Raw genomic sequence first — 14248 nt, forward strand, 5'->3', positions numbered from 1 at the left:
CAGTCCTTTGTTTCTCTGTGAAGTTTATTCACTTTGGTACACAAAACAGAAACACTGATTATTTTTATATGGGAGCAGAATGGGAGATGTTGATATATGGTGGAGCTTGGTGAATATAAGTCACAGAAAGCGAACTTGTCCTCCTAATTGTTTACTGTACCACCATATGGTATGTTTTTGGGCAGGCACGGTAGTGTAGTGGTTAGCGTAATGCTATTACAGCGCCAGCGACCTGGGTTCAATCCTGGCTGCTGTCTGTGAGGAGTTTGTACGTTCTCCCCGTGTGTCTGCGTGGGTTTCCTCCGGGTGTTCCGGTTTCCTCCCACATCCCAAAGACGTACGGGTTAGGAAGTTGTGGGCGTGCTATGTTGGCGCCGGAAGCGTGGCGACACTTGCGGCCTGCTCCAAGAACACTCTACGCAAAAGATGCATTTCACTGTGTGTTTCGATGTACATGTGACTAATAAAGAGATCTGATCTTATCTTAAAGTGGTGGTTGTTAGACAAAACGGTGTCAGCTCGGAATGTGGGAATACCTCGAAGAGGTACATGGATGCACATCCTTGAGATTAGATACGGGTGAAGGATATTTTCTTCCTTGCAGACCCGCTGTCTCTGTTTCTACGTTATGTGCCCAAGGCCGAAGATCGCAAGAGATTAGAAGGTGCAGGCTGGTACCACTCAGGGATGGAAAGGTACTGGGGTAGAAGTTATGTCAGGTTTTTGAGGGGTATAAAAAGGAGGCACCTTCTTTGTGTAAATGGGCACCTTCCCTGAGGCTGGGTCACGACCGGTGGTGAGACACAGACAGAAGGCTGTCAGAGACCTGAGGTTCCCTCCGGCATTGTATAGATCGGTTCATTGATTGGTTGAGAAGTATTGTTTTGCTTCCTTTTGTATTTTAAGTATTCTTCCTCCTTTCTGTATTTCATGTAACTCTAATAAAGTAGTTTCTCTCACCTTTAACACGTGTACAGCACCTCCCTTGGTTTGCGAAACACCTCTTGCTGCTGAATCAGGAAAGAACAAAGAAAGAATTCTGAAATATTTTCGTTACAGACGGTCGGTTACTTGGCCACTGTCAGTTAGTTGCCTGTTGCGCCTCGATGAGTGGCAGAACCTGAGGGGGGTTGATGGGAATGTGGGGAAAATAACAAAAAGGATGAATGAAGGGTTAATGTGAATGGTGGTTGAAGATCACTGTGGACTCAGTGGACCGAGAGGTTTGTTTCTGTGCTGCTTCTATCACTCTTTGTGTGCGTGGAATGGGCTGCCGGACATGGTGGTGGAGGCGGATACGATAGGGTCTTTCAAGAGACTGTTAGATCGGTATATGGAGCTGAGTAAAATAGAGGGCTATGGGTAAGCCTAGTAATTTCTAGGGTAGGGACATGTTCGGCACAGCTTTGAATTGTGCTGTAATTGTTCTATGTTCTATATCAGGTTACAGGGAAATGTTGGGGAATCGGATGGATGGGATTACTCTAGGAGCCAGCAATGGACTCAAAGGGATGAATGGCCTCCTTATACATCGTAAGGAAATATGAGAAACATGAAACATGAGAAAGCATCAATAATAAAATCAAGTAAATCTGCTGCAGCTGGTTGGTGCGGCATTAACAAGAAGGCGAAATCCTGAGATAAGATTAGATCAGATATCTTTATTAGTCACATGTACATCGAATCACGCAGTGAAATGCATCTTTGCGTAGAGTGTTCTGGGGGGCAGCCCGCAAGTGTCGCCACACTTCCGGCGCCAACATAGCATGCCCACAACTTCCCAACCCGTACGTCTTTGGAATGGGGGAGGAAACCGGGGCACCCGGAGGAAACCCACGCAGACACACGGGGAGAACGTACAAACTTCTTACAGACAGCGGCCGGAGTTGAACCCCGGTCGCTGGCGCTGTAATAGCATTACGCTAACCTCTACACTACCGTGCACTACCGTGTTTAAGCATGTTTAAAAATCTATAAATGTTTATTGGAATAACAATGAACATTCCTTGCCCCTGAGTCCCAGATGGAGCCAGGCCAGGGTCACTCATCACCCTGCCTCGTAGACAGATATCATCCCTGCAAAGATCCTCCAATCCCAATGTACACAATTTAATCCATTAGTTTTGGGGAAGAGCTAACCTACATCAATTTATTTCCACTAATATCAAGAAAAAGGTTCTTGTTATATTTGTAGTGTCTATAAAACAAGTCCTGGTGAGAGACTGAAGTGTCAGTGTACAGAGGGGTCTGTGTGTCACTGGACACAAGTCACCGAAAGCTAACATGAACGTACAGTCAGCAAACTGTATATTGGTCTTAATTGATGGAGCTTTTGAGTACAAGAGTAAAGACATCTTACTGCAATTATATAGCAGTGCAAAGAATATTCACCAGATTTATCCTCTGACGGGGCAGGGAGGGACTTGTACTCTGAGGAGAAATTAACCAGACTGGGCCCATAGTCTCAATCAGCTGCAGAGGCTCAGGCGTTGAGTACATGAAGTTAGTGCATGAAAATGGGACTGAGGTCAAAGATCAGCCTTAACCTCGTTGAAGGTGGAGCTGACATGAGGATCTGAGGACCAATGGCGGCTGGATCTCCCACAATCCACTGCAACAAAGCAACAGCTCTATCCAACGTGTGTCATCTCCCTGCGAGAATGCGCACGATCTCCCAGCTGAACCTTCTCGGCCCGTTCTTCTAACGCCCCGTGAACGTGGGTTCGTGTGATCATAACATGCCACCAATGCACCTTGCTACGTTTCCTTCTTCGTGCTGGTTGTTGGTCTAATTGCCCCACCAACACAACTCTCCTCCTGCCCACTCCCTCTCCGGTCCCGATCCGAAACGTCCACTGTTTGTTTCCCTCCAATAGATGCTGCCTGACCTGCTGAGTTCCTCCAGCACTTTGTGCGTGTTGCTCCAGATTCCAGCGTCTGCAGAATCTGGAGACACAAAAAAGATGCAGGTTGGAGGAACACCTCATATCCCGCCTTGGGAGTCTCCAACCTGATGGCTTCAACATCAATATCTCTAACTTCTGGTAACCCCTCCCTTTCTCTCACTACCCCCCCCCCCGCCCACTCCTCTGTCTTCCCTTCCTCCTGTGGCTCCCTTCCCCCGCCTTGATGACCTGCCCATCTCCTCCCCTCCCCTCCCCCATCCCTTATCCCATGGTCCACTGCCCCCTCCTCCCTCTTCATCCCTTGGCCTGTTCTACCTCTCACCTCTCAGTTTATTACATCTTCTCCCCCTCCCCCACCCACCTACCTTCCCCCCTCTCACCTGAACCCACCTCTCCCCTGCCTGAGTGTGCTACCCCCCCCCCTCCCCCCACTTCTTATTCCGGCTTCCGCCCTCTTCCTTTCCAGTCCTGATGAAGGGTCTCGGTCCGAAACGTCGAATGTTTATTTCCCTTCATGGACGCTGCCTGACCTGCTGAGTTCCTCCAGCACTTCGTGTGTGTCTGCAGAATCTCTTGTGCCTCTGTCGTAGAGCTCCCCTGCTGCCAACGGTGTCGTGATGCCCTGTCAGCGTGCGTTGTTAATGAAATACCGGGAAGTACAAGTTGTTGATGTAACGTGAGTTCTGTTGTAATTTCCTACGAACAGCAGACGTTGCTGCCACTTGCTACCAGAACAATTTACCGATGTAAATCAGGCTATAATACCCCTGCAGTCTGAGTTATTGATGTAACGCCCCTTTCAACGCTGCTTGACGGGACGCTCGTTCAATTCAAGTTGTTGTTGTAATACCAAGCACTGGTTACTGCGGTTGTAGTGAGGTGACGGTCATCGCGAGTTGTTGCTGTAATACCCCGTCCAGCGACTCGTTACAACGATACCGAGTGCAAGTTGTTGTTGTAACGTCATTGGAGGGATACGGCCCGGACACACCGACTCCGCTTCGACCATCCAACACCCAGCTGCACTAATCCGAGATTCATCCTCGTTTTTGTTTTAATTCTCCCGCGTTCTCACCAACTCCCTCCCCGGTTCAGCCAATCACCTACAAGGAGGAAGGGGGGGGGGGAAGGGGGGAGGGGGGAGGGGGGAGGGGAAGAGGGACGGGGAGAGGGGGGAGGAGGGGAAGGGGAGGAGGGAGAGAGGGGAAGGGGGAGAGGAGGGGGAGGGGCGGAGTGGGGGAGGAGGAGGGGAAAGGGGGAAGGGGAGGGCAGGTCTGGGAGTAAAATAACTGGGGAAAGCTTCCCGTTCTGCAACCCAGGAGGGATTACAGAAAATATAACGTGGAATGAATTTGTAATGCAGGCAGTAAGTAAGAAAGATCAATGGGTGAGATAGTTTAAGAATGCCACATCCAATGCGACCTGCTCTGGGTTTCTATCCCGTACACGGTGATGACTTTTGTGAACGCATTTACAAACAGGAAGCTCAGACCAAACGTGGACTCGATTCCTCAGGGCTGGAGCCTCGCTGAACTTCGCACTCGCTCAGCGCCAGCAGAGCTGTCCTTGTGGGCAAGGTGGCTGCGGCCAAGTGTGACCATCTCCCGCTGTCAGTCTTTTGTATCGGACGTGGAACGGCAGCGTCAGAAGGTGGCTGACCTGTGAAGGACAATCCTAGACTTTGAAGAAAAGCTGAAATAAAAGAAACGAAGGGATCCGAACTAGAAAGTTCCGTGGTGTAATATCGAATGCACACAGAGTCTTTCAGCAGGGGAACACAAAACGAGAACCGGTGGCTGTAGATCTCCAGAGCTGGTTCTGCACCAGTCTGGGCTCCGTCAGTGTTGCAGACTGTGTAAGATTTCAGGCTAGTGTTGGGGCAGTGACATTATGACCCAGCCTCACTCTCTCTCTCCACTCTGCTCATCAAACACCCAGACTGGGGACAGATCGACTCAGTCAGAGTAAATACAACAAAACAGAAAGGAAACATCAAATATTTTCACCTGCCTTACAGAGCAAAAGGCATCAGGTTCAGGCAGTTAAGGGAAGCAAGATGGCAAATTGGAGATTCTGGAAGCCTGTTTATCAGCACCGCTGCTAGAAAAGGGAGAAAGGGATTTCCTGAGTAATTACCAACCCAACATCCTGCCAAATAACTGACAAAGAAACACCTAACAACAATAATAGATTCACAGAGACATACAGCATGGACAAAGGCCCTTCTGCCCAATTCATCATTGCCAACCAAGATACAAGAGAAACAAAGGACGGCAGATGCTGGAATCTGGATGAGAAACACGACGATACTGGAGGAACTCAGCAGGCCAGGCAGCATCCGTGGAGAAAAGCAGGCAGTCAACGTTTTGGGTTAGGACCCAGGTGAATGGCCATCCCCCGGTGTGAACCTGCTGGTGTGTTGTCAGATTACTGGGTCTCTTGAAGTGTTTCCTGCAGTCAATACACCAAAGTGGGTTCATTGCTGTGGAGGCAAGAGTGTTTGAACAGGAGGGCAAATCAGTGAACTCCTTCCCAGTCACACAGTGGGTGAAGGTTGTTCACACTTAGTTTCTAGTTGGGATGGATTTCTTTTTCTACCATCAACAACTTGCATTGGTAGGTGGTTTTATCTTTAAAATACTTGCCCACTTCTTCACATTGGCCAATCAATTAAATCCTCACACATGCACAAAGCACATAGTTCAGTATTTCCCAGTGTAAACAGTGCAATATCTCTCTGGTCCCATAACCGGTTGAGGCCCTCACACTAGACAACGCTCCGGAAATCCCTCTCCGAGTTGTGCATGTGTGTGCCAGTGCCTTGTCCATCACATTGATACTTAAACGTTTCCTGAAGGGTCCTGACCCGAAACGTTGACCGCCTGCTTTTCTCCACGGATGCTGCCTGGCCTGCTGAGTTCCTCCAGCATCATGCTGTTTTTCATTGCCAACCAAGATGCCCCATTTTCATTGCCAAACAGGAATCCCCATTTGGCCCAAATCCTCCTAAACATTTCCTATCCATGCACCTGTCCAAATGTCTATCAAATGTTCTAATTGTACCCGCCTCTACTACCTCCTCTGGCAGCTTGTTCCATACACCCACCGCCCTCCGTGTGAAAAACTTGCCCCCAAGAGCCCCTTTGAATAATCGTTCAGTTGCATGCAGTAGTAACTGCAGAATACAATACACACAAGTTTCTCAGCAGCTGTGACGTTTAAATAATACACACACGCACACACACACACGCACAGTTAAGCTTTCTCTTCAGTGAGGAACTGCTGATGTCTCTGTAGCTGGAACAACTCAGTAAATCGCTTCCCGCATGTGGAGCAGGTGAACGGTCTCACTCCAGTGTGAACTCGCTGGTGTTTGAGCAGGTAGGAAGAAACAGCGAATCCCTTCCCGCACTCGGAGCAGGTGAATGGCCTCTCTCCGGTGTGAATTTGCTGGTGCCTCAGCAAATGAGAAGAATTACCAAGTCCTTTCCCACATGTGGAGCAGGTGAACGGCCTCTCCCCAGAGTGAACCCGCTGGTGCGTCAGCAAGTTTGATGACCGGGTGAATCCCTTCCCGCACTCCGAGCAGGTGAATGGCCTCTCCCCGGTGTGAAATCGCTGGTGTGGCAGCAAGGAGGACGACACGGTGAATCCTTTCCCACATACGGAGCAGGTGAATGGCTTCTCCCCGGTGTGAGAAGATTGGTGTCTCAACAACAAGGATAACTGAGTGAATCGCCTACCACACTCAGAGCAGGTGAACGGTTTCTCTCCAGTGTGGATTCTTTGGTGTATTGCTAGGTGGGTAGACTGAGTGAATCCCTTCCCACACTCGGAGCAGGTGAACGGCCTCTCCCCAGTGTGAACCAATTAAATCCTCATGCATGCATGCACAAAGCACATAGTTCAGTATTTCCCAGTGTAAACAGTGCAGTATCTCTCTGGTTTCATAACCAGTTGAGGCCCTCACCCTCAACAGCACTCCAGAAAGCTCTGTCCGAGTTGTGCATGTGTGTGCCAGCGCCTTGTCCATCACATTGACGTTTGAAATCTTTCGATATTTAAACGTTTGTCTTTCGATATTTGAAAGCCAGTGACCTTCAGCTGCTGAAGAGGCAATCCTACTGTTGTTTGGTTTGAGATGCCCATCTGAAAATCTCACCCTCTAATACCCTGTAAAAAGGAGTTTTCAAAAATAACCATCAAGTACAGAATAGAAATTCAGGACAGAAAATTTCAGTCTCAGCAATGAATCAGTTGGCAGCACTCTTAACCTCTGAGTCAGCAGGTTGTGGCCTTAAGTCCAAGTCTGGGGACTTGAGCTCAGAGCTCGAGCCTGAAACTCCAGTGCTGTACCAAGTGACCTGCACTGACAGAAAAAGCTTTAAACCCAGTCCCCATCTGCTTTCTCACGTGAACACAAAAGATGCTTGCATTATGTTGAAGAGCTGCTGGGGAGTTATCCTCATGTCTTGGTCAAAGTCGAGTTTACAGTCACCTGCACAGGTGCAATGTAAAACTTCCTTGCAGCAGCATCACAGGCACATAAGCATCAGATAAGCAGTCAGTATTTACCCCTCAATCAACATCACCAAAGGAAATACCATTATGGCAGTTTATTGTGTGCATGTTGGCTGTTGCGTGCCAGATGTTACACTGACAACACTTTCAGGATGCTCTGAGGCTGGGAGAGGGGCTTTTTAAATGCCACCTTCAGAGCAGCTTCCATGGCAGATAGGATTACCCATAAATCCCTGAGCTGTAGAAAGCACCCCATCTATATAAAGACAAGAACAGCCGTGGGAGCCAGACCTGAGCATGCCCAACGCAGGCCTTGCACAGACTGCATTGCCCTGTTCCTGATACCTTGGGGGTGATCCTCCCTTGCTTCACCAGGATGGACTGTGGGTCTCAGGCAGTGCATGTTCTCTGCTGGAATGTTTTGTGTCTGACTGCCTACTATCAGGATATTACATACAAATTAGGAGCAGGACTGGGTTACTGAAGCCTGCTCCACCATTGAGTAAGATAATGGCTGATCTGATTGCAACCTCAACCACACATTTCCATCCCCAGCTTCATTTCACCCCCAGCTAATCAAGAATCAATCCTCTGTCTTCAAAGACCCTTTGAGGAAGAGAGACTTCCAAAGACTCATAGCCCTCTGAGAAATGTTTTGTCTCATACCAGCCTTACCAACGCTACCACTAGATCTGGATTTTCCCCAGAGGAAGAAGCATGCTCTCCATATCCACTTTTCAAAACCCTGAGTGGTTCACTTGAGTTGGCTCTTACTCTTTTAAATGCCAGTGGATGGAAACTTAATTAATCCAACCTTTCCTCACAAGACAACCTGCCACTTGAGGTTATTGGTCATTTAAACTTCATTAGGGGTTTGAGGAGATTTGATAGGTCATTAAAGACTCTTGCAAATTTCGACAGATGTACGGTGGAGAGCATTCTGACTGGTTGTATCACCGCCTGGTGTGGAGGCTCCAATGTGTAGAATTGAGAGAGGCTGCAGAGGGTTGTAGACTCAGCCAGCTCCATCACGGGCACAACCCTCCCCATCATCGAGGACGCCTTCAAGAGGCGGTGCCTCAAGAAGGCAGCATCCATCACCAAGGACCTTCACCACCTGGGACATGCCCTCTTCTCATTACTACCATCAGGGAGGAGGTACAGGAACCTGAAGACCCACATTCAACGTTTCAGGAACAGCTTCTTCCCCTCCTCCATCAGATTTCTGAAGGGTCCATGAACCTTGTTATTTCTCTATTTTTTTTATTTTTGTAACTTATAGTAATTTTTATGTCTTGCACTATACTGCTGCCGCAAAGCAACAAATCTCACGAAACACGTCAGTGATAATAAACCTGATTCTGATACCTTTCTTAAACTGTGTCCAAATCATAACCTTCATCCCTTAAATAAGTATGGGCTCAGTACTCCAGATGTGGTCTCATCAATGCCCTATATAACTGAAGAATAACCTCACTACCTTGGGATTCAATTTCCCTGGCAATAAACAATAACAATCCTATAGCTTTACTAATTACTTGCTCTACCTGCATACTAATCTTTTATGAATTATGCATTAGGATACCCAGATCTCTCTGCATCTCAGAACTCTGCAATCTCCCACTGTTTAGATAATACGCTTTATGTATTTTTTTTAAACAGAAGAGCATTATTTCACACTTTCCCACATTGTACTCCAATTGAAAGCTCTATGTCCATTCACTTAGCCCATCCATATCCCTTTTTAGTGGCTTATCTCTTCACAATTTACTTTCCTATTTATCTTTGTGTCACAATTAAGGCTAGCAACCAGACTTTTGGTGACTTCCTTCAAGTCATTTATATAAATTTGAAAAAAAAATTGAGGCCACAACACCAGTCGCTATGGCACAGAACTCATTACATCTTGACAACCAGAGAAAGACCCATTTAAGCCCACTCTTTGTGATGATCCAGCCAGTCTTCTATCCATGCCAACCTGTTATCCCCAACACCACACGCTTTTGTTTTCCAATAAACTCTGATGTGGCACTTTATAGAACATAGAACAATTACAGCACAATTCAGGCCCTTCGGCCCACAAAGCTGTGCTGAACATGTCCCTACCCTAGAAATGACTATGCTTACCCATAGCCCTCTATTTTACTCAGCTCCAAATACCTAACAATCTCTTGAAAGACGCTATCGTATCCGCCTCCACCACCGTTGCCGGCAGCCCATTCCACGCACTCACCACTCTCCGAGTAAAAAACTTACCCCTGACACCTCCTCCATATCTACTCCCCAGCACCTTAAACCTATGTCCTCTTGTGGCCACCAATTCAGCCCTGGGGAAAAGCCTCTGACTATCTACCCGATCAATACCTCTCATCATCTTATACACCTCTATCAGGTCCCCCCTCATCTTCCATCTCTCCAAGGAGAAAAGGCCGAGTTCCCTCAACCTGCTTTCATAAGGCATGCTCTGCATCCCAGGCAGCATCCTTGTAAATCTCCTCTGCACCCTCTCTATGGCTTCCACATCTTTCCTGTAGTGAGGCGACCAGAACTGAGCACAGTACTCCAAGTGGGGTCTTGACCGGGGACCTATATAGCTGCAACAATACCTCCCGGCTCCTAAATTCAATTCCCCGATTGAAGGACAATACACTATATGCCTTCTTAACCAGAGAGTCAACCTGCGCAGCCGCTTTGAGCGTCCTATGGACTCGGACCCCAAGATCCTCCACACTGCCTTAATGGTAGGACAAGACTATATTCCGCCAACATATTTGACCTACCAAAATGAACCACTTCACACTTATCAAATGTCACCTGGAAATCTTAGTCCTTCTGCTAGTGCTCCTTCATCCACAATACAATTTTCTTCTTCAAAGAACTCCAAAAAATTAGTCAAACATGTCTTCCCTTTCAAATAAGCACATCAACTTCACCTGATTACTTTTAATCTTTCTGTGCCCACTACACCATCTTTAAAAAATGTAATATTTTCCCAAAGATATTAATTTAACTGGTCTGTAGCTTCCTGCATTTTGACTCACTGATGACTAGAATAAAGGAGTTACATTTGCTATTTTCCAACCTTCCACGAATCCATGGGAATTTGGAAAATTGAAACCAACGGATCAACTAACCCACTTGCCGTATCTTTTCGGACCTTGGGATGAAGTCTGTCAGGGCCCGTAATTTTCCAGAGTTCGTCTCTCCCATCCAATTCCCAGCTTCTGGCTGCTTCTGAGTTATTACATAGTGGAGATGAGTGTTTGTTCAACTCATCTGCCATCTTATTTTCCTCTATTAATTCCCCAGATTCACTTTCGTTAGGACAGATACTCATTTTGTTAATAACTCTTTTCCTTAAAATACCCATAGAAATTCATACTTTCTGGTTTTTTCCTTTCCTTGCAGCTTGGTCTCATCCTCAAATTTTCCCCTCCTTGTTTACCTTTTAGAGGAGTGTGGGGAGGAAGACCGTCATTGGTCCCACTGCAAGCAGCAATGGCGGTCTTCCTACCCACACTCCTCAGCGCATCAGAAACCGCTCTGCCCGTCACGGTCACCCGGGTGCGGGCTGGCAGGAGGATCCTCGGCTGGGGAGAGGGGACGGTGGCATACAACCAGCGTGGCCGGACCTGGCACCGATTCCCTCTCCCAACCAGGGTTGTTCCCCAGACTTGGGACGGCCCCGACGTTGCCTAAACCCGCTTCCAGGCTCTCGGCTCCTACCTGCTGCCAACCTTCGGGAAGCGATTGCGTCGCTCGCCCATTCGGCCCATGCTCAGGTGGCCGCTCCTGGCTATCCCAACAATGGTAAGCCATATTCCATGCCGCGGGGTTTCTGGGTATTCATGACCGCCATGGACACCGGACCGCACTCGTTACGCACCAGTCGAAGGTCTTTGAGAAAGCAGTGTCTCAATTTTTCTGGGGCTGCGTTAACATATTGAAGCTCAGATGATAATAGACTCCAAGTTAGGACCTTAAGCAAGTTGGAGCTTGGCAGCCGAGCAGATTAATTCTTATCATCCAGCTCTCCCTGTTAGTTCGAGAAAGTCTGTTTGGTAAAACATCTGAAGGGGGAAATATTAAGACACTTTATAATCAGAATCAGGTTTGTTATCATTGACATATGTAGTGAAATTTGTTGTTTTGCGGCAGCAGTTCAGTGCAAGACATAAGTACATTAAAAATTACTATAAGTTACAAACATAAATAAATAGTGCAAAAGAGGAATAACGAGGCAGAGTTCATGGACCGTTCAGAAATCTGATGGCGGAGGGGAAGAAGCTGTTCCTGAAACGCTGAGTGTGGGTCTTCAGGTTCCTGTACCTCCTCCCCGATGGTAGTAACGGGAAGGCAGCATGTCCCAGGTGGTGAGGGTCCTTAGTGATGGATGCTGCCTTCTTGAGGCACCGCCTCCTGAAGATGTCCTCGATGGCGGGGAGGGTTGTGCCCATGATTGAGGAAAACCAACAGAGATTTTTGAGAAAGATCTTACCACTTTGATCATCACCATCACCAATGAGACAATCTGTGTTAACATAGAACATATAACAGTACAGCGCAGAACAGGCCCTTCGGCCCACAATGTTGTGCCAATAGAGCTAATCCCTCCTACCTACAGAATGCCCATGTCCCTCCATTTTCCTCTCATTCATGTGCCCGTCCAAACCCCTTTTAAAAGCCCTCAATGAATTTGCCTCCTCCACCCTATCAGGCAATGCATTTTAGACATCCACCACTCTCTCAGTAAAAAAACTTACTTCTCACATCTCTTCTGAACCTACCCCCTCTCACCTTAAATGCATGCCCTCTGGTATTGGATCACTCAATAATGGGAAAAAGATATTGCTTGTCCACCCTATCTATGCCCCTCATAATTTTACACACTTCCAACAGATCACCCCTCAGCCTCCACCGCTCCAGAGGGAAGAGCCCAAGTTTATCCAGCCTCTCCTGATAGCACATGCCCTCTAATCCAGGCAGCATCCTGGTAAATCTCCTCTGCACCCTCTCAAATGCTTCGACATCCTTCCTATAGTGAGGTGACCAGAATTGCACACAATACTCTAAATCCAGCCTAACCAGAGTTCTATAGAGATGCATCATAACTTCTTGACCCCTATACTCAATACCCCGATTAATGGAAGCAAGCATTCTATAAGCCTTCTTAACCACCCTATCTACCTGTGTAGCCACTTTCAATGAGTCATGGACTTCCTCACAAGGTCTCTCTGCTCTTCAACACTGTTAAGGGTCTTGCCCTTAAGAGTGTACTGCCTCTTGACATTAGTCCTACCAAGGTGCAACACCACACATTTATCCAGGTTAAACTCCATCTGCCATTTCTCTGCCCACATCTGCAACTGGCCGATATCATGCTGTGTCCATCGCCAGTCTTCTACACTATTCGCAACTCCACCAATCTTGGTATCGTCTGCAAACTTACTAACCCACCCATCAACATACTCATCCAGGTCATTTATGTACATCACAAACAGCAGAGGTCCCAGCACAGATCCCTGCGGAACACCGCTACTCACAGGCCTCCAGCCCGAATAAGGCCCTTCAACCACCACCCTCTGTCTTCCATGGACAAGCCAGTTCTGGATCCACACAGCCAATTCTCCACTGACCCCATGCTTCTGAACTTTCTTGATTAACCGATTATGTGGGACCTTGTCAAATGCCTTACTGAAGTCCATATAGGTGACATCCTCAGCTCTACCTTCATCAATCTCTCTTGTCACCTTGTCAAAAACTCAACCAGGTTAGTAAGACACGACTTGCCCCGCACAAAGCCATGCTGGCTTTCCCTAATCAAGCCATTGGATTCCAGATGCTTGGATATCCTATCTCTAAGAATTTTCTCCAGCAATTTCCCATTGTTCCTTTCTTAAATAGAGGAATGACATTAGCCACTCGCCAGTCCTCCGGGGCCTCACCCGTGGTCAAAGAGGACACAAAAATACTGGTCAAGGCCCCAGCAATTTCCTCTCTCACCTCCCCCAGTAACCTGGTGTATATCCCATCAGGCCCGGTGGACTTATCCACCTTAATATCGTTTAGGAGACCTAACACTACCTCCTCCTTGACCTCTAAATGCCCTAACATGTTTACACCCTCAGTTCCTATTTCTACGTCCCGCATGTCCCTTTCCTGGGTAAATACTGGGTAAGTCCATCTACAAGTTTGCAGATGATACCACCGTTGTAGGCCGTATCTCAAACAGCGATGAGGTGGAGTACAGGAAGGAGATAGAGGGCTTAGTGGAATGGTGTCATGACAACAATCTTTCCCTCAGTGTCAACAAAACAAACAAATCATTGACTTCAGGAGAGGGGGCGGTGTACGTGCACCTGTCTACATCAATGGTGCTGAGGTCGAGAGGGTTGAGAGCTTCGAGTGCCTGGGAGTGAACATCACCCATAGCCTGTCCTGGTCAAATCACGTAGATGCCACGGCCAAGAAAGCTCACCAGCCGCCTCTACTTCCTCAGGAAGCTAAAGAAATTCGGTATGTCCTCTTTGACACTCACCAACTTTTATTGATGCACCACAGAAAGCATCCTACCTGGGTGCATCACGGCTTGGCATGGCAACTGCTCTGACCAGGACCGCAAGAAACTGCAGAGAGTTGTGGACACAGCCCAGCGCGTCACGGAAACCAGCCTCCCCTCCTTGGACTCTGTCCTTATCTCTCGTTGCCTTGGTGTAGCAACCAGCATAATCAAAGACCCCACCCACCCGGGTCATTCTCTCTCCTCCCATCAGGCAGAAGATACAGGAGCCTGAGGGCACGTACCACCAGGCTCAAGGACA

The 14248-nt window shown here is 47.8% G+C and overlaps 1 pseudogene; it reads right to left on the reverse strand.

Annotated features, from left to right (window-relative positions):
- LOC127576398 (zinc finger protein 729-like) overlaps positions 1 to 14248 on the reverse strand; it is a 135718-nt pseudogene that overhangs the window by 113202 nt on the left and 8268 nt on the right.

This window comes from Pristis pectinata, chromosome 12 (genome assembly GCF_009764475.1).
Source record: "Pristis pectinata isolate sPriPec2 chromosome 12, sPriPec2.1.pri, whole genome shotgun sequence".
NCBI classification, from domain to species: domain Eukaryota; kingdom Metazoa; phylum Chordata; class Chondrichthyes; order Rhinopristiformes; family Pristidae; genus Pristis; species Pristis pectinata.